Below are 5238 nucleotides of genomic sequence, written 5' to 3'. Positions count from 1 at the left end.
AATTTGAGATAGATGTTCTTGTGATGATGACTTCCAGATTTTGGGGAATTAATAGATGTTGATTTGTGTTATTTAATGAGTTTAAGTCTTCCGCATTATTTTCTGTTGATATATGTTAAAATGATAAGGGTTAGATTGGTTGGTTCGCTCACATAGGAGGGAAATTGTGGGTGCCAGTCGCGGCCCTGGTTTTGGGTCGTGACAATAAAAATTTTGTTATTTAAAAAATAATTGTTATCATATACATAGTATAGTTTTGAAAAATCTTGTATCTGCTAATAATATAGTATCAATATATATTAATTGTAATATACTCTATATTACAATTATATAAAGTATAAAATATATGATATATAAAATACTTATAATCGTGTGTCATATACATAATTTTTTATATTTTGTATCAGATAATATATGATATATAAAATACTTTTAGTAGACAAAACGTAACAAGATACTAACAATAACAAATATCATATTCAAAATAAATAATTTTGTTAAATAAAATTGTAAAACTTGAGAAAATGTTTCTTGAAAGATAATAAACCCTCCAAAATATTAATTAATGTGTCTTACAAAAAATAAACATAAAAAGTTGTCTGTGAATTGGTACATAATCACTAATATATATGATCCAAGTCATCTTATTGTTGTGAAGTGAAATAGCTCTTCAGCTTTAGTGGATCATCGCTAATCGCTAACATATCCCACATTGACCTTGTCGAGATCATACTTCCATATAGTGTTGCATATTTTGTGTGAAGGTAGTCAGCTCAGAAACCATTAGATGGATGTTGACTTCATCGCTAAAGAATTCAACAAAGGCAACTACAAACATTCAACCGTCACTACAAATATTCAGCAGATACATTATAAAAATAAATTAAATTTGAACAAAAAGTTAATTACATTATATAGTAACTACAACAAATCTTATAATTTAGTTGATACGTAATGATAATAATAGTAATTGATACTCAATACCACTTGATGATATTTGTTTCTGATACTAAATGAACATCATATATTCATTATAGAGAAAAGACATAAAGTCACTCCTAAAGTTGTCCAGTATTTGCATAAAGACACCTTAACTTTAGAAGTGTCCGATCACCCCATTAAACTATTTAATATCTTTGTAAATGGGCCATTTTAACCCATTTTCTCGCCTGGGTTGTTATCACGCAAATGAGGCGCGTGATCATGTTTTTTTACTGCCATAACCAGCTATAAAGTGCCAGGTGTCATTATATTTCTTTAATATTAATTATTTAATTAATTTCTATCATCTTCCCCATTATCTTTTTCACCCAAATTCAAAAATCCAATTACCTTTTCTTCATCTTCTTCAACTTAGAAGTCCATTTATTTCATCCATTTTTATCACTTTTTTTTTCTTGTCTCTTGCTTTTCTTTGTTTCTTTTTCTTCTTTTATCTTTTTTTTTTTTAAAAAAAAATAAGTCCATTGATTAGAGAATACTATGAAACTCGATCTTTTTTTTTTGTCTCATTACCTTGCTGTAGTAACTTGAGAGTTGAATTGATTTTTTATATAGTGATGTTTTGATGATGAAAATAGTGTTGTAACATGGAAGCATCATGGAGGCTACATTGAAGGTGACTATGGCTGCTACTTTTGGAAGATTTACAACAAAGAACAAAATATTTGAGTAATGAAGATTTAAGAAAAAAGAGGGAAAAAATGAAAATAAAGTTAATAAAAATAAAAATAATAAAATGAAAATGAAACTAAAAATTAATAATTAAAAGAACTTAATACGTGTCGAACAACTATTGGTGTGTGATTGCACCTCTTTTTTTGCAATTGGGGTTGGGTAAGAAATGAGATATTTATAACACTCTTAAATTGTTCAATGGGGAAATAGGACACCCACAAAGTTAAGGTGTATTTTAGAAAATTCGAGACAACTTCAGTGATAACTTTATGTCTTTTCTCTTTATTGTATGTTATTTAGGTATCGTGGTGAAGCTATTTTATAATATGATAGACTATTCTGCAATTACATCTTATCAAAATAATTTCTACTATATAATTTGATTGATTAGTGACAATATATCGAAAAATAAAAAGAATCAAAATTACGATTTTATATATAATTTCGTAAGATTTAAAGCAAGGTACAATATAATATGATAATGCATCATTGTTTTCAACATATCTAATTTTTTAAAAATAAATCACCAGTGATGAAGTTCTTCCACATTTGCTTTAAAAGATGAAGTTTCATTTTTCTTCGATTTTGTCTTCTAAATATTATGTTTGCCATTGTTAATGGATCCTACAACCTCTTGGATTTATTTTCAACTCAATCATCATCACCGGAATAGTAAGGAATTGATTAGATCTATTTTCATGAAATTTTTCATCATCGAAATCAAATACAAAAGGTACCATACTAAAAAGAGGGAGCAAAATTCATATGTATAAGAAAATTGTAAATAATAACAATATTTTCTTTTATAAAAAAACAAAATCTGAAGAATTGAAAATAAAAAATTGATGAAAAAATAGTTCTACCTCTTTAGGATCTTGAAATTGATGAACTTGAGAGAGAATAAATTTGAAATCAAAAAATTAAGTGATTGATGTAACTGTTGATATATGGGAGTGAGTTTAGGCGTAAAAATAGGGAAAAAATCGTTGGATGAAAGGGATGTGAATAATGTATCTTAAAAATGAGAGAAAAAGAGGGGAAAAAGGAATTTTTGAAATATTTTGAAAAGGTTGAAAATTTTAAAAATTATGGAGAGAAAAATTTTGTAGTTAAGTAATTTTTCCATTTTTTATTGTCAACTTTCTTCTAGATAATTAACTCCCATTAGTTTACTTTTCTAATCACTAATAAGTAATACGATTAAAACATAATTAATGTATTAATTTATACTTTTCATTCTTATAAGAGACAAAAGAGCAATAATATCAAGTGTTAGTTGATAACTGAAAATTAAAATAGGTCATACACTATAATAATTAAATCTTTATTTAATTAATCTTGAAGTGAAAAACATTCTATTGTAAATGAGATTCAAAGAGTATTTCCTTTTCAATTTTAATTAGGAGGTTTTAAAATTATACTTAAGTATTATTATTTCAAAATTTAGTGAGCATTCTTAGTTCACTATATTATTTCATTTGTACATTTTATTTATCATACTGGTTTTTTAACTATCTTTAAAAAAATTTACTCAATTAAATTTTATTTATTTATTATTTTAATTTTAATTTAATACTAATTTGTTTTTTTTTTTTTACCATATTGACTATTTAGCAAAATTCATCAATTAAATTAGACTTTATTCTAATTTTAGGAATATTAATAAATAAATAAAGATCTTGAATGTATTCTACTTTTTACGAGAGACGAGTCCCAGTTTTTAGATGTAACTGATTCTTCTAGTAAATTGCCTGGTTTTTTGGGAAATTCCCTTGCATTATGTACAACTGCTTTAAATTGAATCTTTTAGTAAATTGACGAAATAATTAGGGTTGTATTGCTTTAAGCATGTGGTTAAATTAGCTAAATAGAATTTATATATATAACGAAATATTAAACTGAATTAAAATAAATTGTGCAAGCACAAAGTAATTACGACTTTTATCTTATACTATATATCTTTGGAATTTTTATATTAGCTTATATCATACATGTAACATAAGTACATTTTGGATTATGAAACTAAAATTTGAACCAAAATATACGAGAAAAGAACTCTTAAATTTTGTTAAACAAAAATAAAAAATCATTTCAGTTGTTGTCGTAAAAAGATTTTAAAATAAGGTCTATTAAATTAAATCAAAATATACATGTTGTTTTACAACAGGTAGTAGAGTTTGAATTTGTCAAATGAATATAGGTTATTAGGATTTAGTTATGGTTAAAAAAATCAAATCGAATTATAATTCAAATCAATCCAAACCTCTACATACTGAGGAAAAGTAGAAACAGGTAGTGTTGCCTTCAAACCTCTTGTAGGTAGATATACTTTTTTTATCCATTGAGTTACTGCATATTCACAATCAACAAATAAATGAATGCTTGGGACATACACATGAACTGTCATCTACATGTATATACCTTTCCTATGTTAGCAACCTGTTTTCTTTGTACAAGTCTCTAGAATAATTTCTACAACCATCAATGAACAAGTATAAATATGGATGGTCTTGTACATTTGTAAGCAATCCAAATCAAATAGTTTTCTCCTATATTAAAGTTTTCTTATTCAAAATATTTCTTCTTCTTTATAGCTTCCTCTTCCTTAGTTGAATCTTCTGATCTTAGTTAACGATCTTGGGCTAGCAGAAGGCTTCCCGAATTATTCGCTCCTTTTGCTTTTCTCTACATGGTATCAGAGCATAACCATACGTTGGTTTCAGGGTGTTATTTCAAGATCGGGTTAGAGGTAGATTCAACTGGTTTGTCCATATGGATTTTAGCGGCCGTGTTAATGGAGTTGGAATGGAGTTGTTGAATCATCCAATTACAAGGTATGGAAGACATGTATGGAATCATACCTTGTGGGAGAGAATTTGTGATATGTTGTTAATGGGAATGACACAAGTCCTCCTGCTGAAGGACCGGAAAATAACAATGCATACAAGAAGTGGAATGAGGTATTAAAGCTATCATAATTTGATATGCTCACATGTTTGTGTTCCATCCATGAAAAATGAGAGTTTTTGATAAATGCTAAAAATATAGATCCATTTTTTAAAAGGGAATGAGGTGTAAGCCACCAAGCTAGGAATGAGAAAGATTGCGACCTTTGATCAATGATGTAGTATCACCAAGAATGTCTCTAAGAAGACATGTATTTTAAAAAAGTTTCATGTTTTATTTTCAGGCTTGTATTGAACAAGAATTAGTGCAATTGAGACATATTCTATGGTATATAAGAAGTTTATTAATTCCAATTCTTTCTTAATTTCGGATGATTGTCTGGGACATCATTAATCTATAATGTTTAAACGAATTATGGAAAATTAAAATGGGCATCCATGAATTTTTTTTAAATGGTGAATTTTCTTGTACTGCTTGTTAGCAAGACAAGTTAATTGTGAGACCGTTGTTGACACCCAATTTCGACCCTCCTCGGTATTAATTAATTCTCGAGCTTCTTGATTTCCTAACGAGTTGAAATAATTGATGTTATAAAATTCAAAACTGTTTAAAATTGCTTTAGTCGCTTTTTATGAGTGTATATATATATATATA

The sequence above is a fragment of the Solanum pennellii genome, chromosome 12 (genome assembly GCF_001406875.1).
Source record: "Solanum pennellii chromosome 12, SPENNV200".
Taxonomy (NCBI): domain Eukaryota; kingdom Viridiplantae; phylum Streptophyta; class Magnoliopsida; order Solanales; family Solanaceae; genus Solanum; species Solanum pennellii.
Note: the sequence above shows the minus strand (reverse complement) of the source record.